The 25,772-nt window shown below is 39.5% G+C and overlaps 1 long non-coding RNA gene across 1 annotated transcript; it reads left to right on the top strand.

Moving 5' to 3' along the window:
- The first annotated feature begins 1,084 nt into the window (after positions 1-1,084).
- Positions 1,085-1,520, top strand: LOC110677787. The gene is made up of 2 exons (XR_002501194.1): positions 1,085-1,243; positions 1,301-1,520. It is a non-coding gene; the product is annotated as an uncharacterized LOC110677787 (long non-coding RNA).
- Positions 1,521-25,772: the final 24,252 nt, after the last annotated feature.

Here is a 25,772-nt window from a genome sequence, read left to right on the forward strand (position 1 = left end):
ATATTGGGCTAAATTCCTGAAAATAAATAAATCTCAAACGTATGTTATGAAAGCTTTTAAACAACTTCTATTTACGTAAATTCCTTTGCATTTAATTTGCATTACATTACATTACAAAATTTTGGATACGCGACAATCGTTCGAAATATATTAAAGAATGTTTGGTAAATTCGGAACAATGAAGCTAGTGCTAAACCAAAGATTATCTTTAAAATAACTATAACCTTCGTGAGGATCTGAAATATGCCTTGGAAAATAGGCCACAGTCGAAGGTAACCCGAAGAATGTTTGCTGGTTTACTGAGAGGGATGGCTTGGTTGTTGATTACGATCGGGGACCCGCTTTCATTTCGTTGCGTCGAATTCCGTGCCATATCGGATTTCATAAACATTTTGATATTTTGTTTGGTTTCATCATTACCAGTGCTAGGAATTCTGTGTTTCGTTACGTAAAGACATAAAAAATATGTATAACGCCTACTCTTATCGTAGCTTCATGTTTATTTGTCCATTTCAAGCATACTTTCTTCCCGATGTGCGAACTCATGTCCAAAGGCAAAGGGTTTTCTCGTTGAAGGGACTGCCGCTCAGCTCGTTCGTTTTTCGCTCATCGTTACCGCGGCGCACAAGTTCATTACATTTCATCAAGCAAGAATTATTATTGCTTTTATTTTATTTGAGATCGTGCGGCTGCGATCCGCCGTACTGGCCGTTCCCATATGGCTGGTTAAGGGAAGGAAGTGCATGTACCATCATGCGCTACGGGTTGCATCGCTTCCAGAAGCGCGTGCGCTCGTACTTTTCAGAGCATCGGCCTGTTTTTGAGAAGGCTTTTTATGCTGATCTTGTGGCAGTCGTTTGGTAGTGCGATGTTGTCTTATTGCGTTCGTGAGAGAATATGGGGCAACATGACATGATTTTCGTTTTGTAGGAAAGTAGGGAGTTGTACAGGGGGTTTCCTGATGTATTTTGTGGTAATGTACTCATAAATTTGGCAAGCGATATCGGTAAATGGGTCAACGAGAATCCTTCAGCTGGTATGGTTTCTTTTGGTAAAATTGATCTAGTGATCATAGAATCAACAAACCCTAAACGTTGAACTGTCAAATCTTCCTACCATGCCGGTGGCAGTTCGTCTGATAGAGTTCCTAACAATCGCGAGTCTGTTTGTTCTTGCTTCAACCGGAGCGTTCATTTTGTATTTCGCGGACAAGCTTTTCCTACTCCTTGCAGCGATCCTGTCGGTGAGCAGTTTTCACGATTTTTACTAACCAACACTAACCACAGTTATATATTTTTAGCCGTTGTTGGAGTTGATGCAGCTCATACTGATGGCCCTGGAATATGTGTTTTACTGGACTACAAAACATTTAATTAGCATTTTAGTTGCCATTGGATCGTGTGGAACGACGGTTGCAGTAAATGAAAACTGAATAGAATAACAATGTGAACAAAATACATGAAGCTCAAATTTACATAGTGCTAAGAAATTTTCAATGGAATAAACTAAATTCTCTAACATCTATTAGTCTACCAAATTTTGCTTGTAGGGTCATTTACTCAGTTGCAATTGACATCGAGAATATGGATGCCATATCAAGATACCATCAAATATATCCTGCTTCGTGTCGAAAATGGGTTAACTAACCACGGTGTCTCTGGTAGAACAACATTAATATAAAAAATCAGTATCGCTAAATCATCCACCAAATGAAAGCTTAGGCTTTCCCCTTTCATTTGAGACCTGTTTGGAAATGTTCTATCGGGGGGTCCTGAACATTTTTTTCAAAACAGTACAATGCCCTTTTTTTCAGTACTGATTTCTTAATTATGGTTCACACAGTCATTTTCTTTCATGCTTATCTAGGTAGCCATGAGAAATTTTACTACGAATAGTTAACCAATTAATAAAAAGGATTTAGATTTAGCATTATACCATTCTATTTAAACCAATTATATACACGACATATCGATAAAGTAAATACGGATAATACGGCTTACATTGCTCACTATTGTACATTACTACAGCTCAAAGAAGCTGTCGATCATATGCTTCGGAGTTCTCCGGAACCTTAACATGATTCCAAGCAACTTGAAAATCGAAATGCACGGTTTCACTGGCTTGTTTCTCGTATTTGCTCAAACCACTTCCTGTGATTTCATAAAACTCCGGGATATGATAGCGGATATATGGAACTTCGAGCTATTGGGTAAGCAATCCACGTTTTTGAAAAGTTCTCAACTTTTCTGCAAAATCATCATCCAGATTCGTTTGAAAACAACTTTTATGTACCTGATCAGAATGATCAAGCGCCTGAAATACATGTTTTCATTTAAAAGAGATAATTTACAGAACAGTACGATAAATTACAATTGCTAGCAAACTTAGATCCCATTACACTTCCAAAACATGCCGATTTTTCAAAAGCTTCTGACAGTTTCATCTGGTGAATCCACATTTGTTGTGGCGTTGGCAACTGATGATCCTCACCTGTGATAAAAGAATTATTTTAACCCGCAAAGTGCCGGGACGAACCTAAAATTTTCAAAATGCTCGTTCTCAGTAATGCTCCAACCGATTTTCGAGATTTTTGGCTTTTAGTGAAGGGGAATAGTTGTACTAACTTTCTGCGTTGGTGCCGCCCCGCCAAAACCCTCCCCGTTTTTTGGAGATGCAAATATGTCTGTGTTTTTTTCCCGTTTTTCACGCTGAGATGACCAAATAGCTCTGGTTCTTAATTGGATTCGTCGCCCAGTTACCTAAATCTTATCAGAGAGGTGCCGTTCAGTGAGGAGATGGTTACACACATCTCGGGAATAACTTGGCTCCGGTGGTAAGTAACCTGGTTCTGCGGAAAATCCGGAATATTCGTGAAGATGGTCAATTCGTGAAAGTCGTCCTAAACAGCTGCGGTTTTTTGCCAAATTATCAGATTTCATTATCGAAGAACGTAATAGATGATCGGAATTGCTTATCGACATGAGTGGCCACTATAACGGCCACGGAACATCCGTAAAAATGGTCATTTCGTGAAAATTATCCTAGACCACCGGGATTTTTTCCAATGATATCAGAATTGATAATTATGGAATATAATGGACGATTTGGACTGTTCATGGACATAGGTGGCCAATATAATGGCCTCCGGAAGATCTGGAACATCCGTAAAAATGGCCATTTCGTGAAAACCATCCTAGACCACCGGGATTTTTTCCAATGATGTCAGAATTGATAATTATGGAATATAATGGATGATTTGGACTGTTCATGCACAAAGGTGGCCACTATAATGGCCTCCGGAAGATCCGGAACATCCGTAAAAATGGTCATTTCGTGGGAACTATCCTAGACCACCGGGATTTTTCCAATGATATCAGAATTGATAATTATGGAATAAAATGGATGATTTGGACTGTTCATGGACATATGTGACCACTATAATGGCCTCCAGATGATCCGGAACATCCGTAAAAATGGTCATTTCGTGGGAACTATCCTAGACCACCGGGATTTTTCCAATGATATCAGAATTGATAATTATGGAATAAAATGGACGATTTGGACTGTTCATGGACATAGGTGACCACTATAATGGCTTCCGGAAGATCTGGAACATCCGTAAAAATGGCCATTTCGTGAAAACCATCCTAGACCACCGAGATTTTTTCCAATGATATCAGAATTGATAATTATGGAATATAATGGGTGATTTGGACTATTCATGGACATATGTGACCACTATAATGGCCTCCAGATGATCCGGAACATCCGTAAAAATGGTCATTTCGTGGGAACTATCCTAGACCACCGGGATTTTTCCAATGATATCAGAATTGATAATTATGAAATATAATGGACGATTTGGACTGTTCATGGACAAAGGTGGCCACTATAATGACCTCCGGAAGTTTCGGAACATCCGTAAAAATGGTCATTTCTTGAAAACCATCCTAGACCACCGAATTTTTTTTTCCAATGATATCAGAATTGATAATTATGGAATATAATGGATGATTTGGACTGTCAATAGACATAGGTAGCCACTATAATGGCCTCCAGATGATCCAGAACATCCGTAAAAATGGTTGTTTCGTTAAAATCATCCTAGAACACCACGATTTTTTCCAATGATATTACACAGTACGAACGTAACCTGCAAAATTATAGCGAGTCGAATGTAACAAAAGGACTCCATTATATATGATAGATATTTATGTGCGATCTTAAAATTACATTGCTGCTGGTTTGAAAATGAGCTATAATTAGCTACCAAACTTGATGGATATAAATAAAAAAGTTCTAAACGGGATTCGAATTAGGGACCTCTGGAGAGCTACACGCCCGAGCTCTCTCGGCTGTCTTACCACTTAGTAAGTGACTGACAAAAGTTAAACACGTTCTGCGTAAAATGAGCGTATCACAGAATCACTTCGACGGTTGGCGGTTTCATCGAGAAGTGATTGAAAGAGCAGTCAACAATACCGAGCGTTCTCTCAGTCGCGTGATTGTTGAGTGTGGCTAGGTTTGTTTTGTGGCAGATTCATGTAAATTTCTAGTGGATTTAACTGTAATATATTTGGAAGGGCCCTTATTGGTTGACAGATGGTCATATTTGCTTCAGCTGTTGGCTAACGCGTGTAATTTTCAAATGCCTGCCACAATTTTCCGTCGATGTCCAAATTGCGTGCTGCTTAATATTCACAAATTTATTATTTTTTAATTATGATTTGGATTATTCATGGACATTATTGGCTACTATAAAGGTATTCGGAAGATCCGGAACATCCGTAAAAAACGGTCAGCTAGAAAATCCAGAACATCCGTAAAAATGGCCATTTCGTGAAAACCATCCTAGACCACCGGGATTTTTTCCAATGATATCAGAATTGATAATTATGAAATATAATGGACGATTTGGACTGTTCATGGACAAAGGTGGCCACTATAATGACCTCCGGAAGTTTCGGAACATCCGTAAAAATGGTCATTTCTTGAAAACCATCCTAGACCACCGAATTTTTTTTCCCAATGATATCAGAATTGATAATTATGGAATATAATGGATGATTTGGACTGTCAATAGACATAAGTAGTCACCAAAATGGCCTCCGGAAGATCCGGAACATCCGTGAAAATGGTCATTTCGTGAAAATCATTCTAAGCCACCATGATTCTATCCAATGTTATCAGAATTCATAATTAAAAGACAAAATGGATTATTTGGAATTCTGATATTATTGGAAAATACGCGTTGGTCTAGAATGATTTTCACGAGATAACCATTATTTCGAATGTTCCGGATCTTCTGGAGGCCATTATAATGTTCACTAATGTCCAGGAACAATCAAAACCATCCGTTATGTTCTAGAATTATAAATGTTGATATCATTGGACAAAATCGCGGTAGTTTAGGATGATTTTCAAGAATTGACTATTTTTACGAATGTTCCGAAACTTCCGGAGCCCATTTTAGTGGCCACTTATTTCCATAAACAACCGAAATCATCCGTTACGTTCTATAATTATAAATTCTGATATCATTGGAAAAAAAATCGAGGTGATCTAATATTATTTTCAAGAAATTACCATGTTTGCGGATGTTTCGGATCTTCCGGAGGCCGTTATAGTAGTCACATATGTCCATGAACAATCTAAATCATCCATTATATTCTGATATCATTGGAAAAAATCTTGATGGTCTAGGATGATTTTCACGCAATGACCATTTTTACGGATGTTCCGGATCTTTCGAATGCCCCTACAGTGGTCACTACTATCCATGAACAATATAAATCATCCGTTAGGTTATACAATTATAAATGATGATATCATTGAAAAAACCGTGGTGGTCTAGGATGGTTTCCATGACATGATCTTTTTTTACGGATGTTTCGCATCTTCCGGATATCATTATAATGGCCTCTTTTTTCCATAAATAATCTAAATCATCCATCCGTGGCGCTGGTCAAGGATGATTTTCACGAAATGAACTTATCAACGGATGTTTCGGATCTTCCGGAGGCCTCTCTGGTGACCACTATATAGGGAGACTTACGGCTTCGGCACCATTCGACTATTATCGGCAACCAAATTTCAAACGCCAAATTCACAGTATTATTCTTTCAAACCACGTCCACTTCCAACTGACGAGATTTCCGAGACTGAACAAACAATAACGCCAGAGATGTCATCAATTCAAATGAACACACCTCAAAATGCAACTGATTTGGAGCTGCCGAAGAGATTCACCAGCAGATCTTATGGGAAAGTTGCCCAACAGGATGGTCTAGGATAGTTTACACGAAATGACCATTTTTACGGATGTTCCGGATCTTCCGGAGGCCATTATAGTGGCCACCTATGTCCATGAACAGTCCAAATCGTCCATTATATTCCATAATTATCAATTCTGATATCATTGGAAAAAATCCCGGTGGTCTAGGATGGTTTTCACGAAATGGCCATTTTTACGGATGTTCCAGATCTTCCGGAGGCCATTATAGTGGCCACCTATGTCCATGAACAGTCCAAATCGTCCATTATATTCCATAATTATCAATTCTGATATCATTGGAAAAAATCCCGGTGGTCTAGGATGGTTTTCAAGAAATGACCATTTTCACGGATGTTCCGGATCTTCCAGAGGCCATTGTAGTGGCCACCTATGTCCATGAACAGTCCAAATCGTCCATTATATTCCATAATTATCAATTCTGATATCATTGGAAAAAATCCCGGTGGTCTAGGATAATTTTCACGAAATGACCATTTTTACGGATGTTCCGGATCTTCCGGAGGCCGTTATAGTGGCCACTTATGTCGATAAGCAATTCCGATCATCTATTACGTTCTTTGATAATGAAATCTGATAATTTGGCAAAAAACCGCAGCTGTTTAGGACGACTTTCACGAATTGACCATCTTCACGAATATTCCGGATTTTCCGGAGAACCAGGTTACTTACCATCGGAGCCAAGTTATTCCCGAGATGTATGTAACCATCCTCTCACTGAACGGAACCTCTCTGATAAGATTTAGATAACTAGGCGACGAATCCATTTAAGAACCAGAGCTATTTGGTCATCTCAGCGTGAAAAACGAAAAAAAACACAGACATATTTGCATCTCCAAAAAACGGGGAGGGTTTTGGCGGGGCGGCACCAACGCAGAAAGTTAGTACAACTATTCCCCTTCACTAAAAGCCAAAAATATCGAAAATCGGTTGGAGCATTACTGAGAACGAGCATTTTGAAAATTTTAGGTTCGTCCCGGCACTTTACGGGTTAAGGTCATCTTTATGAATCACAAAATCAAACTGCTGATACTTACCCATTCCTCGACATTATTTGTGTTACGGCGAAAACATGGATTTTTGACGGCTTACAGCCGAATTCTTTGTAGCATATCGCAAACTCCTTTGGCCTGGGTGCGAGACAGCTTTAAGCTGCAAATTTATTAGCTCATTAGATCAGATTATAAGACATCAAAATATTACTTACATAATTCGGTATTTAGCTCAATTTAGAATACAATAAGTTCCTCCGTAACATTTCTTCTCATACCTGTGATAGTAGATTAAGGTTAGGATAATACATTTGTAATCATCTAACAACTTAGTGTGATAATTTCTGTGATATTAACTATATCTTCGTTTAATTCATTGTGCATGTAAATACTACTGGTAGCTGTAAATAGATTAAGGATTTTAGCAACTAACTCAATTAATAGCTACAAATAAGTAAATAACACCTGCATGACTATTCACTACACTGCTTGGTACTGTAGTTCACAAATCTCCTTTCTTCTATTATTTCGCTTTACCCATCACATACAAACATCTTTTAGCTTGAGCCTTGTTGGCAGCAACAATTTGGATCAATGTATTATACTTTTTTGTCAATTTGATTTACAACACCTAGTGTCATATGCAAGGAAGGTGGTGGGCAATTTGTTCGTCGGGTGATCCATCGAGCAGTGGATAGTAAATACAATTGAAAAACTGCTCCGGCAGTTTATGGTTCGAGCCGGGACTTTTCCATTTCGCGGACGCGTATGTGACAAAGTATTCGAGGATGACCAGCTAAATTGGATAAATCTTTTTTGTGTGGTACAGTATGGGCAAGGAAATGTTGAACTACCTCCCATTATTACGAAAAACAGATTGACGATTTTCAAATCTCCAACAATGGAGCACCAAAAATTATTCAAAAGCAACAGTGTCTTCCACATTTTCTCAATATTGCCATATTTTTCTGGAACGCCAGAAGCAACAACAAGCAGCAACAGTATTTTTACGCCAGTATCCTTACATCGGCCTTGAGTCCCGATGACGTCGGAATTATGCTCGATAATCGACAGGGTAAATGATTAAAGGACCCTTCTCCATCGCTTGCAGATCGAACTGCCCAGGCCAACCCCCCTTTTTGGACGTCACATAATCAACTAACCCCTGAACGTTCTTCTTCTTGGCATTAACGTCCTCACTGGGACAAAGCCTGTTTCTCAGCTTAGTGTTCTTATGAGCACTTCCACAACTATGAACTGAGAGCTTTCTTTGCCAATGTTGCCATTTTCGCATTCGTATCTCGTGTGACAGGTACGATGATACTCTATGCCCAGGGAAGTCAAGGAACTTTCCTTTACGAAAAGATCCTGGACCGACCGCGAATCGAACCCAGACACCTTCAGCATGGCTTTGCCTTGTAGCCGCGGACTCTAACCATTCGGCTAAGGAAGGCCCCTGAACGCATTTATATGCATTTACATTTACGTTATTAAAGTTTCTGCATTATCATTCAAATCAAAGTGCAAATGTGTTACCTCTAAAAACCCCTGAACTGATTGGTTAGGTCTGCTGATTTTGATAGCGATGTTTGGGGCGATTGTAACATCCAGACTCCTTAGACAGCTGCTCAACTGCAACGCTCATCTGGTGCTCAAATCAATTTTTTTTATCAGAAACAAGTCATCAGCGAACAAATGGGTTTTTTAGGTTGCACAGATGTTGAATAAGATGCTCAGTTGGGTGGTAAACCGTGTAGATTCGACAACTAACCAATTCAATTGGCACTTACTTTTTGCATTACTGTGTCTACCACGTTTTCCCTTTAGTTTTGGTGAGATTGTTGTTCTCACATCATTACATGCTTCGAGTGGTAGGTTTCAAATTGTATTTATATTTATACAGTGCTGTATTCAAAAGTTTGAACTGGTTAGTGAACGAATAAACGTGCAAGCTCGACATATTTTTGTAGGACAATACCAGACTGTAATCCTAATGTCGTGAAGAATGTGCTGTTCAATAATATCAACCATTATTGCTGATAACGGTTGCAGACACAAATTCTTTAAACACAATACGCAAATCTTCGAACGATTGTCTTCATGGCTTTTCGGTTTCATGTTTCAGGTCTCCTGACAGAGTGTAGTTTAAATGTATATATTTATTATTAGGTGTGAAATTGGGATACATTTATTGTAATTATTAACAAGCATACCTCTAATCAGCAAACCAAAATGTTGACCCAAAGCAATGAATTTATAAACTTATCACGCGACACAAGCATCAATTTTTCGCTATACCACCTTAGAACGCGACAACTTAAGCAATGAAGCGTTATACCACAGCGCAGATTTCCCTACCATTGATGCCAATGTAGTTGTTTTTTGCAATCTGTGACACCATTGGTAATGTAATGATCCATGAGTAAATGTTTTCAAACGTTTTGGTTATTACTAATCGTAAAAAGCGATATCTTATAAAAATATATTTGAATTTTAAGACGGTAACATACAACTGAATCTAAATAATGGTTATTTATTGAAAATCTTTCAAATCTAAACATTTTTTTTATTCAAAATTTTAAATACTATTTACAACCATTTTAGTTTTGTATAAATGAATAAATTTTGATTAAAGATACACAATTTTACTATTTACTGAATTTATAATCAACTGAACAGCAACACTGCCAAAACAAAAACAAGCTTGTTTTATGGAAATCTGAACAAACATTTAAAAAGGGCACATCGACATAGGTAAACAATGTCTTTGTAAGACGCTGTTGAGCCCAATTCAACTCGCTCACGCTTTCCAATACAACGCTTATAATACTAATCAGGAAGAGCTTACACTAATCTTTCTGATATTGGTGTTAGTTTGTATGGGCGAGCTGAAAAGGGCTCAACAGCAACGTTTCTGAAAAAAGGCTCAAGACCTCTCCAGCCCTTTTCAAATGTTTGTCCAGAAATATTTGTCATGGCCTTCTACGGTTCTATTGAGTTGTCATCATATGGTACAAGCGATTCATTGTATCATACTATTGGTGGAAGAAGATCACCTATGGTACGTATCTCTTTTTAAAATAAAACAAAATGTTCAGGACCCCCCGATAGAACATTTTCAAACCGGTCTCAAATGAAAGGGGAAAGCCTAAGCTTTCATTTGGTGGGTGTTTCATCGATACTGATTTTTTTATATTAATGTTTTCTACCAGAGACACCGTGAACGTGTGAAGCCAATTTCGCCGCGTCGCGATTCGCTTTGCTATAGTGCGCATCTATGCCATCCGCCGTGTGCATTATGCGCACTATTGAGAATCGAGTTGCGACGCTGCGAAATGGGTAAAAAACTGATTAATTTCGTTTTTGTTTGACATTTATTACGGTGCTTAAAGGATCTTTTCTTCAAACAATATTTGTTTGTTTCATACTGAGAACATTATAATTTTTATTAAATTTTCCTCAAATTCCTCAACGCCCCACTTTGAGTTTTTGGCAAAAATCGCAAATTTTGATTCATATGAACGAATACTGTTGGAAAATCATACAAAAAAAAATTCTGTGCACAAAGTAGCCGTCAAGAAAATGGCTGGCCTCTCTTTTGCTGTTGTTGATACTCAACGGAAAACTTTGGAAATTTGAAGTTGATTTTTCTGTTCATCCCTTAACATCCTATTTCACGGTTCCAATGATATCATAGTCTAATTCCTAATATTCAGTGCACTTTTAATTTTGGTACGGATCGTACCACAGTTCGATTTTGTCAACACGCAACCGTTCGTTTTTGCATCACCGTGCAAAAATCGAACGCTTTTTCAAAATTTGTTAGATTTTAGAAATTACTATCAACAATTTCATGAATCATGAAAAGATCGTTCAATTTTGACACGGTTCGATTTTGGCAAGAAGAAACTTTTTAATGTGTTGCCAAAATCGAACGGACACTGTATTAATTGTTAAAAATGAATTATTTTTTGGTTTTTGAAGGTTTTTTGAAAAAAAAACTTGATTTGCTATATAAGACGAACAAATAATTGTATACAGAAACGAATTTTAATCGTGTAATTTAAACTGAACTGTATCCTACATGATAGTTTAAATCTTATTTTGCATACATGGTAGACGTAGAAACAGGAGCGAAAAAATAAAGAGATGAAAAAGTAGCAAAAATACAGCTACAGAATTGGACGGCTGGTATTAGGAAAGTAAGAACTTTGGCACATAATGCTACATGCTACATTACTCGTCATAAATGATGACTCTTTGAAATAAGTATTGCAACACCACGTTGAAAATTGAATCAACCCCAAAAAAGTGTAGCATCACCTCAAAATAGGTGAATTTACATTGCTATATCTCGAGATCCCTGTGATATGCAGTTATGTCCCAACCTGCCACACTATCATTCTACAAGTTCTTCCAGTAGAAGCATTAACCTAAGAATGCTAATGTCGCTACTGTTCGTGTTACCAACATCTAGTTTGCCACGCGCTGACAGCTTGAGTACCGGTCCTCAAAGTGTCAAATAAATTATGAAATCATCCACTACAACATGACATCGAACAAACAATGAAAAGATACCGTTAAAGGTGATAATAAACTAATTCAGTTTTGTGAGAACAGCGCCATTAGCGTTCTACTACTAATATTTCTATTGTTCTTCCACACAGCATTGTTCCCACGCCTGAGTAAGCGCTAGACAAAACAACAACAACGGACATCCGATCCTGTACGTGACAATTGGATAGCAAGACAGTCATAGTTTAGATCTAGGACAGTGAGGTTTTTTACCAAAAAGTGCTTGTGTTTGATAATAAAATTGTTAATCAAAAATGTGAATAAAAGTATTTGTGGAAGTTTGTTCTTTTTTTTAAATTGATGAACTCACTTCCATAACTATGCGAAGAACTGACCTTCAGCAAAGTTGTTCAGCGGGTCAAGGACATCCGTTGGTTCAGTTTGGTTCGCAATTTTACCGCTAGGTGGCGCTAGTTAGCATGTAAAATTGAGCGTTTTAACCAATTTCTATCTTGTGATCTACATGAGATAGAAAGAGTTGTGTTTGATCCTTCGACCTTGACGTTTACTCATGCGGTGGCGGGCGAGGAGGGTAGGATCAAACATGTCGCGCGTCGGTCGAGTAGTGAAATGAAAACGCGCCGCGGATTGTTGGTATTGTTTGATCTATTGATCGCGTCACTTGCTCTTGTATGGGCGAGTGATGAACAGTTGTTCGGCGTATAACGCGATTATCGAATCTTGAATCCAAACCACTGGTGACTTCTAAATTTTTACCTTATCCCACTAACCCAATATCCTTTCCATCACAACTGTGGAGATGCAGAGGTGTTCTTGATTTCTAGTAGCAACAGTTGTCTAACTAACATTCCTTATTTTCCTCGATAACCGTAAAGACGTGGCCGGCGCCGTCAACAGGTCAAGGACATTTTGAAGGCCTACGGTTTGGTTCGGAATTTTACCACTGGGTGGCGAAAACTGATTACATGATTACTTGGATATGAAGAGTTTCTGACTTGTATAATTTGAGTATGAAGTGCGTCAGGCATGAATTACTCGCACATAAAGTAAAACATACCCGATTCCCTGAAAGATGCATCAGATCTGAAACACTTGTTTATGGTTTGATTCTGATTTTATTAACTCCCACTTCCAAATGCCAAAGGCTATCTGAACAACATTATGGACATTCTATCTTATTAAATCATGAGATTTAATTAATAACAGTCACCCCTTAATAACTTAATGTTCAATATCTCGACAAAGTGTTGAAGAACCAGAGTACAATTTGATTTTCTTGGCAACCTCGGACTCAGTAACGTCAGTATTTATTTCGCTGTCTGAACAGCTTTGTCGATGGCTCGAACTTGCTATTTAATTAGGATCACAATACAGAACTAACTTAAAATTCTTCATTCAACATGTTCACTACCGCCACCTAGTGGAAAAATTACAAACTGAACTGTTTGCCTACCTTCTTCTAACAACTTTGCCAAAAACTTAAACATTCCTCCTTATCAAAATTATGAGATAGAACTTCTATACAGTTAGGGGGGTCCGTAGCCTTGAGGTTACGCTTTCGCTTCATAAGCGGAAGGTCATGGGTTCAATTCCCAGCCACTTCACAAAAAAAAAAACCGTCCAGTCACCAGAAAACGCCGCACGGAGAACCGTGCTTTGGGGAGCACATCCATCCTCCGTCAGTATCAGATGGTGACTGAGACAAACTTGACCCTCGGCGAAGGGAGCTAGCCTCAAATGACTTAGGAACATGGCAAAAATTAACCACCTCGAGAGTAATTGACTATGGCTTATGGAAATCGATTGGACTAAACAGCAGAGCACTCTCCTACCTACTCGGCGTGAGAGTAAAAGAGTAAAAGAGAGTGAAAGTAGATGTAAATACAGATTAGTTAAAAATAGATCTGTATTGGTAAAGTAGATACAGATGAACTGATTCCAGCACAGTAGTGATCACGAGCACGGAGTGCCTTTGAAAAAAAAACTTGTTTACAGTAATCAATCTGTTTTCCGGATGCCCTTGACTTTCTGAGCAACTGTGCCGAAGACTCGAGCTTTTAATTTCATCTGGTTTCCAAAATATAGGAGCCTATTTTGTAAATCGAGCAGATTCATGTGACTCGTCTGTATTCATTGTCGATCAAAGCAAGCATGCATATTCCAGATGTCACCCGTCGACTCCCATAGTAATCCAGTCACATAGAGTGACAACTGTCGAAAAACTCGAGTGACAGAGCTGAGTCGAGCGAATTTTTCGGTCGAAAGTGACTCCAGTCGAGTCATTTTGATCGACTCAACTTATAAAATAGACTCCATAATTTGTTTGATTGAATATGCTTACAAGTGCCACCAAACGGCAAAATTAACCTTAGTAAGCACCTCGGGTCTTTTTCGACCCATTTCAAAAATCAAATTGATGTAACTTTTGATTGAATTAACCTAGCAATTTCTGACAATTTTTTTTGTGGAAAATTTTGATTTTGCAAAAACAAAAGTTTTGAATGATCAATTTTTTTTTGTGCCCAATTCTTTACATTTTTTTATGTTCGGATGTATTTTGTCAAAAAGATGAATGGATGGTTATTCTGGTCCTTTTGAAGCACCGGAAAAGCCACCGGGAAACCTGTAGTATGGGACCACAAAGTTTTAGCACCAAAAGCAGGCATGCGACGGCTCATTCTTTATAATTTTGAATACCTGTGACTTTCATATTTTACTTTTGATGGCGCTACGTCCTTCAAGACATGACCTGCGCCACAATGTTATGCCAACTAACTTGATCCATGACTGCTAGCCTCCAGTTTTTCGATCGCCCCACACTTCCAAGACCGTGTTCTACTTGATCAAACCACCTAGCTTGTTGTACCGGCTGGATTTGAGGTGAACACAATTTTTGCGAGAGGGATTGTTGCTCGGCATTCTCACAACGTGTCCCGCCTATCGTACCCTTCCAGTTTTAGCTATTTTCTGGATACTGGGTTCACCGTATAGTTGCGCAAGCTCGTGGTTTAATCTTCTCCTCCATACGCCGTACTCGCATACTCCGCTAAAGATCGTTCTAAGAACACGTCGTTCAAAAACTCCTAGTGCTTTGCAGGTCCTCTTCGAGCATTGTCCACGTCTCATGCCCATAGAGGACTACCGGTCTTATCAACATCATGTACATGGTACACTTAGTACGGAAGTGAAGTTTACCAGACCGCAAAGTCATGTGGAGTCCGTAGTAAGCACGACTTCCGGCAATGGTATGTCTTCGAATTTCTCTGCTGCAGTTGTTGTCTGACGTTATGAATGATCCGAAGTAGAAAAATTCGTCCACCACCTCGAACTCATCCCCGTCGATCATCGTGCGTGCAATCTCTATCGTGCTCGGTTCCTCCAGCCAGCAGTTATTGACTGTAAAACTGACGTACGGTATCGGCTTGGTGAGCCGAGGAGGACCAGCAACATTGCAGATCCTCGCTCCGGTATATGACAAAATGGTCCGGTATGCTTCTGGAGCGTTTGTTACCAGCCCGATAATTTCGATCACGGCCAAAGCGGGCACTTTACCGTTTGAACTGTTAGCGGTTCAGTGCATAGCAAGGACAGACATCCGTATCCTAGCAAAGAACAGCCAAAACAACTCTCCTCCCTTGATTCGGCGTGTTTCGGATCGTTTGGAGGAGCTCACAGGTACGCCACTCCCTGCTGTCGGTCAACTTGTCAGACAAGGCGACCGTGCTTGGAACGAACGAAAACTGTCTTTTTTATGGAATGTGAAGAGAAGTATATGACCCGGTGACCCACCAGAGAAAGTTTGACCAATCGTCCAGTAACTTATCATCCTGCTTTCACAACTCGACCGTCGTCTACACTGATGGCTCAAAGTGCAAAGACACGGTAGAAGCCGCACTTTATAATAATGGCCTTTCCGGGATGTTCAGCCTACCAAAAGAATGCAGCGTTTTCTCTGCGGATGCGTATGCAATTAAGATGGCAGTTTCAATCCCCAATATTAGAAACGAGGTGGTAATCCTCACGGATTCAGCGAGTTGTTTGCTGGCCTTGGAGGCCGGATCTTCCAAGCACCCGTGGATTCAAGAAATCGATCAGATCGTTCAAAACGAAAATGTTCGGTTCTGCTGGATCCCGGGACATGCTGGCATAAATGGGAATCATGAAGCAGATCACTTGGCCAACGAAGCTCGATAGCAACCAGCTAACGGCATTTCCTCTTGAAAAAGGAACTTCCGCCCATCTGTGAGTGTTGCGGAATTACACGTCGTCAGCGAAACGAATAAACTGGCTGGATTTATTGGAGTTCGTGCCTCGCATGTTGAAGCCCGTCCATTTCACCTTGTATTTTTCCAAAAACATTTTTTTAATTTTGTATACTAAATTTTCACTTAAAGTTGTGACATTTTTCAAAAAACACACTGAAAAATCATATCTCTTTTCCTCAGCATTGGGTCGACCAAAATTTTCAATCAAAATTCCATTAGAATCGTAATCTTATATTCTTTTAAGAGTCCCCACGAAATTTTGGCGGAAAAATCTGGAAAGTATTAAAAATCAATGAAACAGTCAGTCAAGTCATCGTGCAAAAGTTTGGGTTCACCTGAGCCACACGCACATCATTTTTGTCAATATCTCTGCCATTTTTCAACCGATTTTAATAGTTTAAAGCTTTTTTGAGCGCAAATAATGGCGCGTACATGATTGGTTTGAGATTTCACAGATTTAAGTAAGTTCAGGTGAACCCAAACTTTTGCACGATACACCATACTGAGGGGTGAACCCAAACTTTTGCACGATGACTTGACTGACTGTTTTATTTATTTTGAATACTTATCAGATTTTTCCGCAAAAATTTCATGAGTGCTCTTCAAAGAATATAAGATTACGATTCTGAAGACACCTTGTTTTAAAATTCTGATCGATCCAATGCTGAGGAAATTAGTAATGTTTTTTCAGTGTGTTTTTTGAAAAATGTCACAACTTCAAGTACATATTTAGTATACAAAGTTCAAAGAATGGTTTTGGAAAAATACATACGAAGTAAGAATAACTCTTTGCCTTTCAAATGCGGCTTAAAGAGTTTGAATTGGACGTATAATCACAGAGATATGGACTGAACACTTTTGCATGTTTTTTAGGGGGTGAACCCAAACTTATGCACGGGAGTGTATGTACCGTCGACCCTTTCCAGCGCTACAATGTCAAACTTGCGGATCCTCAATAATTCGCAAATAATGCGGGTTCTTTCTACGAAATTGAGAGACTAACAGTTTCATGATTCGAGTTTCCAATCGTTAGTCCGTTTTCGATACCTGGGTCTATGCCGATTGTTCCGTTGTGAATTTACATTGTATGCTTCCTATACTGATGATTTTCACGGCTAGCTTGTGAGGCCTGCACCAGGCTGGGACGGTGACGAAAAATAAAAAGTTTTCGCCGCTACCTCAGCTCAGCGCAACCAACTACGCCCAACTACCAGCAACCAAGCACCTCGTCGCGACGAAAAATCTTCGCCGTTTCTCTCTGTCTGTGTTTTTGTTGAACATGTTCAGCTAAAATGGAAAGGCACACGGGAATAAATTCTGTGGTAAAAATAACTATTTTAGCTGACTACGCCCATTCTTAAAACTACCATGGAAATTCAGACCAATTTACTATGTTTACGGTACACCCCACCGCATTACTGGCACATTTGACAGAAATAATTTACAACAATCTGATTCCGACTACAGACATGGTATAATCAAGCACATTTCTGGTCTGCTGAAAATTGCCGGTGCGAGCGCTTAAGTTAACCCCCTAAAATGGTAGTTTTTACCGCACCATTTTTTTGCGTGCAGACAACTACTCGGTGCCAATTGAAAGGCTAAAAAAGGAACTCGCAAAATAAAAAATCAGTGCGCTTCCGGAGTTGAACAAAATACCCTTAATTTATCGGTAGCACGCGCCTACCGGCAGAGCTAACACAACTTCTTGAAAATGAACTTGCCTAATTGCTAATACAAGACACCTTGTTGACTAGTAGTTCGTAGCTCAGACTTTCTTTGTCTGCAATTGTGCGCTCGGTGACGATTAGAAGATTATGTTGGTTCAGTGCGGAGGGGTGACGGGAAGACTGACGAAAAATATTACTCGTGGACTTTTTGCGGCTTTGTTTCGTCGTGGTCTCCTTGTCAGTCATTGAAGGCAAAGAAAATGACGATCTCTTACGCACTGAATATTTTTTTCAATTTTTCGTCATCGGTCAGTGACGAAACCGATGGTTACCAACCCTGGCACCAGCCCCCTGCCGAAGGAGGACCATCGTTTAGAGTCCCATGCTGACACTAAGACGATTGTGCGATATTTGCCAGAAAACCATTCGCCAGAAAACTATTCGCCAGAATGACATCTGCCAGAAAACCATTCGCCGGAATGTACCATTTACTAGAAAACCATTTGCCAGAATGTACCATTCGCCAGAAAGTACCATTCCCCAGAATTATTTTTCTTGTCGATTTTGATCATGAAATATCTCGGAATCCACACAGTTCGAACGAAACGTGTAGATTTCTGAGACATATAATGCACATAATTGGAGCGTGGAATATCATGGATATTTACATGATATGCCATGTAAACTTCAATTATATGTGATGTAATCCAGCAGAATCCTGAGTGATTACATGACATATAACACATTATTACATGATTTTAGGAATTGATTTACATGACGTCATGTTTACATCGCATAAATGAAGTTTATATTACGTGTAATCTTCATTATGTTTAACAGTGCAAGGATGGTTTTTGGCAAATAAAAATTCTCCATTCTCCATGTATAGGATGTTCTTATTAATTTTACAACTGTTATAACTGCCTGTCCTCCTCCTGAGAGATGTTATACTTCTTCTTTCTGGCGTTACGTCCCAACTGGGACAGAGCCTGCTTCTCATATTAGTTATTAACTGAGAGCTTTCTTTGCCGATTGACCATTTTTGCATTTGTATATCGTGTGGCAAGTACGAAGATACTCGATGCCCTGGGAATCGAGAAAATTTCCTTTACGAAAAGATCCTCGACCAGTGGGATTCGAACCCACGACCCTCAGCATGTTCTTGCTGAATAGCTGCGCGTTTACCGCTACGGCTATCTGGGCCCCAATGTTATAGTAAATGTAACTTTGGTTTGCGAGTGGAGGCATTTATTACTTCATCGAACTGACGGCACAAATAGTTGCAACGTATATCGTAATCTTGTAAATATCCAATGAACTAGTCCTTAAGAAGCAACGAAACTTTTAAGAACAGCTTATGATGAAAAGAAGGGAGCACCACTTGTGAAATATTCTAAATCATAATTCCCTTTAAAACTTAATAATATATAAAAAAATAATTGAAACTGAAAAAAAAAACAAAAAAATGGAATTTAATAATTATAAAATAGCATAATATCATGCTATAACATCTGTAAAACGATAGTTGCAACGTATATTGAAATCTCGTAAATATTAAATGAATTAGTCTATGAGAAGCAACAAAACTTTGAAGCACATCTACACAGAATTAGCCTCGCGCTGAGCAATGTTTGTAACAGGTGTGGTTCCGGTTATGATGACATCGATCACGTAGTTTGGCAGCGCCCGGATTTGGACCCCTCCAGAGTGCAACTTTCGGATACCCTTGCGGCCCGAGGTAGACAACCCTATGTTCCAGTTAAAGATGTGTTGGGCACCTGCGATTTTATTTATATGGTTGCAATTTACGATTTCCTTCGCTTGTCTTGTATAAAAGTTTGATTCTCTTGTGTTCTCTTCTCCAGTTTTTTTTTTCTGTGCTGTCCCTTTTATGTTGGATTGAGGATCCTGGCCATCCGGCAGACGAATACCGGCAAGAAATTGGTACCAACGCCATGACACGATAATAGAGCTACCACGCTATACCTCCCGGATGAGCTGCAGAGAACCCTAAACCCAATCCTTACCATGTCCTTCCCTTTCAAAATTGTGACCATTAACCTCGAGAGTACCCTGGCTCCATCCCGTACTAACTTCGGTACTGAAAAAGTAAATAAATTGTAATATTACAAAAATGTACTTCGGCTCCGTAAAGCGTTACACGCATTTGAGTCCCAAATAAACGAACTAGTTAAAAAAAAAACAAAACTTTTAAAAACAGCTTATGCTGAAAAGAAGGGTGAACCTCTTGTGAAGCCTTTCAAAGCATAATACCATTTTACAAGGACAACATATTTAAAAAAAACTTACTATGCTATCAGTCATGCTAAGTATCAAACCTTTACAACAGTAAGCAGTATCTTTCATTCATAGTGAAGCAGCTTTTAATGAATGAAATTGTTATTCTATTGTTTATTCTTTCTAGTTCCACGGTTCCCCAGTATTAAGTGTTGCCTTTTCAATTCATATTTATAAAACTTCAAATATTGATGTTGATCGTTGAATGCTCGAGAAAACTATATTTTTATAATATGTACCTAGTCCAACAATTAGAATATGGATATTCGAAGCTGGTTCACTAAGTCGACGGTAGATTGTGTCCAAGAGACCCTGTACTTTTTTGAGTATATTAACCTAAATAATCTCACACATTTTTTTAAGGCTCTACAATTGCAAACCTTATTTACCTGAAAATAAAATTAAAAAAAATTCTAGGGGTTTTCAATTCTGGGGAATGGTACATTCTGGCGAATGGTACTTTCTGGCAAATGGTTTTCTGGCATATGGTACTTTCTGGCGAATGTCATTCTGGCGAATAGTTTTCTGGCGAATGGTTTTCTGGCAAATATCGCACAATCTTCTTTCCCTGTCAGCATATGACCAAGGTCCCATCGGGGTTACCCGATTTTACCTGTCTTTACTCGTACCCCAGGTGAAACCGCCTGTAGTAAGGATAGGAGTTACTGGACAATAGGCAAAGGACCACAAATGGGGTCAATTTTATACCTGCAAGTACGCGAAGTACCCATGGTACACAATGTCCTGTCATTTACCACCCATATTATTATCATATGCAAAAGACTAATGGAGTCAAGGGAAGCATCAAACTAATTTTCTTGAACTATATTACCAGTAAACTCTACCGCCCGAAACTCATGCGGACAAACGAAAAATCCATAGCAATGCAATTGGTTCGGTTTCAATTCGACATAATGACCATTCAACCTCAACAGACATTCTGCCACCAACCGACCGACCGTTTTCTCCACCAACCACATGGTGGTCACATGTTAGAGCAATCGAGACAAAAGGACATCGTTGAAGCTTGGTAGCAACCCAAAAAAAAGTGGTCATACAATTTGCTCCCTTCGAAACTCACGGGTGGTCAATTTTAATTGAAAAGTTAGATCGTTGAAGGCACGAACACCCAGCTTCCATCACATACACACCATCGCCGAATGGTTGGTAGGGGAAATCAGGGTAAACTTAGTAATAAAAACTGTGTGCCTTAGCTTGTTCAATTAACTTTTATTTGTTGCAGAATCACATATCAGTATGGCAAAAACTGCATGAAAATCGGCTTAAAATGCAAAAGCATAATCTTCTTCTTCTTCTTCTTCTTCTTGGCATTACGTCCTCACCGGACAGAGCCTGCTTCTCAGCTTAGTGTTCAATGAGCACTTCCACAGTTGTTAACTGAGAGCTTTCTTTGCCAAAGTTGCCATTTTCGCATTCGTATATCGTGTGGCAGGTACGATGATACTCTATGTAAAGGACGTAAAGAAAATTTCCATTACGAAAAGATCCTGGATCCTGGCTTTGCTCTGTAGATGCGAACTTTAACAACTCGGTTAAGGATGGCCCCAAAAAATGCAATAACGGAAAGTGATGGTTTTACCCTGACTCCCCTACATGTTAACTAACGACGACGACGATGAAAGAGGGCTGTCCACCGGAAGCGCCAAAACGAAAGGATATGTAAAACAGATGTCAACCGTGTCGATGTCTATCTGCTGACGGGTGTCGATGCCCCCGAATGAGAGAAAAAAATCCATCCCAATAGGTGCACACAAGTGGAAATTGGAAAACCACATCCCGTTGATTGGATGATGGTCATCGATGCTGTGCGGTCGCAGAAGCAGCTACTACTGTATCCGATCCGAGGCCGGGCTGAAGGAGAAAATGTAATTTGAAAGGAAATGAGACTGTCCGGTTGATCTTTATCTCACACGTTCGGAAATGCAATCGTTCTAGTGTGCAAGTGCTCTTGACAGAAGCCGTTCTCAGTCGGTGCTGAACGGCTGTGCAAGATACCTAACCAAATGATTTGACATCTCGAGAAATACAGTTAATGCTACGTGTGAAGATTAATTCTACATCTGACTATCATAGGCATTTAAACATCTCATGACATTCTCAAAAATATAAGAGAAAAAAAGGTGAGCAACGTGACGTAGGGTAATGTGCTAATCTCCATCGTATTATGCTTTGTTTTCGTTCTCAATTGTATGCGGTATGAAACACGGAAATTTTTGACTAGTGATGATTGCCTCACAGTCAATTCGCTTTAATATTGAGGCTTTCTGTTTCGCACAGAAAGTATGAACCGTTGCCATTTCCATCGACATCTCCGGGGAGCAATCGCAGGATACGCGTGCAGTGCTACAATTAAATTAAGCGAATTAAAAAGCAGTTCCCGCTAACAAGGCGGGGAGGTCCTCCTGGGGTCCTCGTCGAAATCGAATACGAAGCGCGATTATTGAATTTATAGAGTGCCTGATAGTGTCTGCACCGAGCTACACCGATGCCGCACTTGAACCACAGGAAGGTACAAAGTGTTCACGTTCTTTTTGATTCGACAAAAAAGCGAATCCATTCAATCGGTGAAATTTCCATATAAAGCTTAATTTCGAACCATATATGCCAGCCGCGGGCGCAGGTAGCGAAGAAAAACGACCAATCTTTCGAGGGCTCATTTGTACACCCGCAACGACCGATTCCCTTGGCAGGAGTTTAGTCGTCGTGCTATCTGATTGAAACCGAAGTCGAACAAATGGGCACCGATGCTCCTGATCTTCGCCGATGGGGAACCGAACCGAGCGGAAAGCTACATTTCCATGCAACTTTGTTGCAATGGTGCCTTGCGTTGGAAGCTTGGCGCTCAAAAGCGTTGCAGTCACTTGGCGCTTTGGCCCGGAATACAAAAGATCAAGAACATCACGTGCTCTATTTGAACGGAGGTGAGAAGAAAAGTTATTACAGAGAAAATTGCTGGTAGAGGAACTTCGTATTCTTACGTATTGTGGGCAGCCTCATTCTCATCGGCAACTTTCCCGTAAGAACTGCTAGTGAATCTCTTCGGCAGCTACAAATCAGTCGCATTTTGAGGCGTGCTCACTTGAATTGATGCCATCTCTGGCGATATTGTTTGTTCAGTCTCAGATATTTCATGAGCGGGAAGCCGGCAGTATACATGTTGATGCAAAAAATGTACATTTGTAAGGTTCCAAATTGTGCGTAACTTCAACGTGGCCTTACATTTGGTAGAATTTGAATTCAAACGGCTGTTTTGGTGTTATGAAATAGGGGTGGGTGTTTTGCCCCCAGAGTTGATTAAAGTTTAGGTCCTTCGATAAGCTTTTTTAGGACAAATTGAACATATATTTTGCATGTAATACAAACTATGCCAGTACACAAGTTGGCTCTCGGCGATAGTTTCAAAAATTTGTTTTTTTTATCGACCTAAAAAATCGCACAAAATTGCAACAAAAACAGCGAAAAACGTTTTTATACGTTTTTAACGATTTTCTTGAGAAAAACACATTAAAATATATTAGTAGAAGCATTTTTATCCATTTTCTATGATCTAGGACGAAAAATAGCATTCTAAATTACACCGTTCGTCCTAATCTAGGGTGCCGCGTTTTGCTCCCTATGGGCATATTACCCCCAGTTCCCCTACACACCAAGAGAACGAATTTTATTCAAATTCTGAAACAAAAAAAATAGATTGCTACGATCGTTCCCCGCCTGGCCAACGTTTGCGCAGCTATGTTGCTCCTCGTTACCCAGTGGAAATGAAACGTTGATGTTGCACATAGTTGTGCTTCCTCCAACATACATTCAGTGATTGTTCTGCACTTCTGATGTCACACTTTGGCAGCCAAAATGATACCACCGCTGGCAGTTGTCGCAGAACACCATCATACCTTCGTCTTAATCCGGCTGGTGGAAAATAATTCGAACCTACATATGAATTTCTCTTCAAGGCCCGTCTGGATCAGCGAAATCTCCAGATTTTCCCGCAAGATGTTGATGTAGGAATCTGCCGTCATTATTCCGTCGATTTTCACGAGGCTTCCTACTCCACTCCATGAAAAACACCCCCAGACCATCACATTTCCTCCTCCATGCTTCACCGTTCCTTGGATGTGGCGCTCTGCACCACACACGAGCCCGCCGCTTTCGGTTAAACAGCTCGAGCTTCAGGAGCGCTACATCCAAGGAAAGGTGACGCATGGAAGTGTGATGTGATGAAATGTGATGGTCTGGGGGTGTTTTTCGTGGAGTGGAGTAGGAAGCCTCGTGAAAATCGACGGAATAATGACGGCAGATTCCTACATAAACATCTTGCGGGAAAATCTGGAGATTTCGCTGATCCAGACGGGCCTTGAAGAGAAATTCATATTTCTCTAGAACAACGACCCGAAGCATACTGCCAAGAAGACCAAGTCTTTCTTCCGATCTTGTCGGATTAAACCGCTGGAATGGCCTCCACAAAGCCCAGACCTCAACCCCATCGAGAATTTGTGGGCGATTCTCGATACCAGGGTTGACAAAACTGGTGTTACCAACAAAAATAATTATTTTGAAGCCTTGGAGCGCGCCTGGGAAGATCTAGAACCACAAAACCTACAAAACCTGGTGAAAAGCATGCCGAAGCGCCTCCAGCAAGTCCTTAAGGCCAAAGGAGGACACATTAACTATTAAATTGCTTTTTATTTTTCTTAAATCATCTTTTCTGGGGCCAAGAAGGAAGTAGGCACTTTATTTTGTCACTATTTTTTTTTCAATACAACTTGATTTTCTTTTTCTTTGAGTAAAATTCTTTTTTTTTATCAAAATTTCGTAAGTGCAACTTTAAAAGAATATCAAAAATAAAATATCAAAAAAGATTTAAGCGTGTTAACTTTAATTTGAACCAAATCAACGAGAGAAATTTGTAAACTGGTAAGGTGGGCACTTTATTTTGTCTCTCAGTGTATACACATTTTTGAGAATGTTCGGATCTCAAACCATTCTTTGATGCAGCTTCTGGTGTTGCAGCTCAAAACTGTTTTTTGGTAATGATATCAACAATAAATAACTATTTTGTGTTCAAGTTAAGATACATGAGTAGTTTTTGCTCCTGTTTACCACTATCTGAACTTCTATCAGGCGAACAATCACTCACTTTGCTATCTGTAACTGAATATTTAATTCACGTAGGGTCAGTGTTCCCTTAGTGGACAGTCGCCTATAGTCGCACTAGTGGGTTTTTACGGCTGTTTTGCTATAAATCTTTTCAAAATGTTTTTTTAAAATGAAGGTTAGGAGCTATTTATCTAAGTACTATTGATACATAGCTTGATTTTGTTCAAAAAATGATCGAAATAATTAGTTTTGCTTGAAATTTGAGCTCCCTTGCGCCTATAGTAAACCTATTGTTCCTATAGAAGCACTACTGAGAGAAACTATTTTTTATTATACGAAATAATAAATGAATTAGGAACTTCTTTTATATCAAACGAAAGCTTTCGATCCACATTTTAAAGGAAAAATATAAAAGCTTTGTAAAGATACGGTTTTGATTAGTATTTTGCCGACGCAGTGATGCTAGTGCTACTATAGGCACATGTATTCCTATAGTGGCACAATCGATAATAAACACAAACAGGAATCGAACACCAGTTAATTAGTCGGAACGCGTTTTTCCTCAACTCCTAATATTTGAAGATTTACACCTGTGTCTGAAGCG

Source organism: Aedes aegypti, chromosome 3 (assembly GCF_002204515.2).
Source record: "Aedes aegypti strain LVP_AGWG chromosome 3, AaegL5.0 Primary Assembly, whole genome shotgun sequence".
In the NCBI taxonomy this organism is placed as follows: domain Eukaryota; kingdom Metazoa; phylum Arthropoda; class Insecta; order Diptera; family Culicidae; genus Aedes; species Aedes aegypti.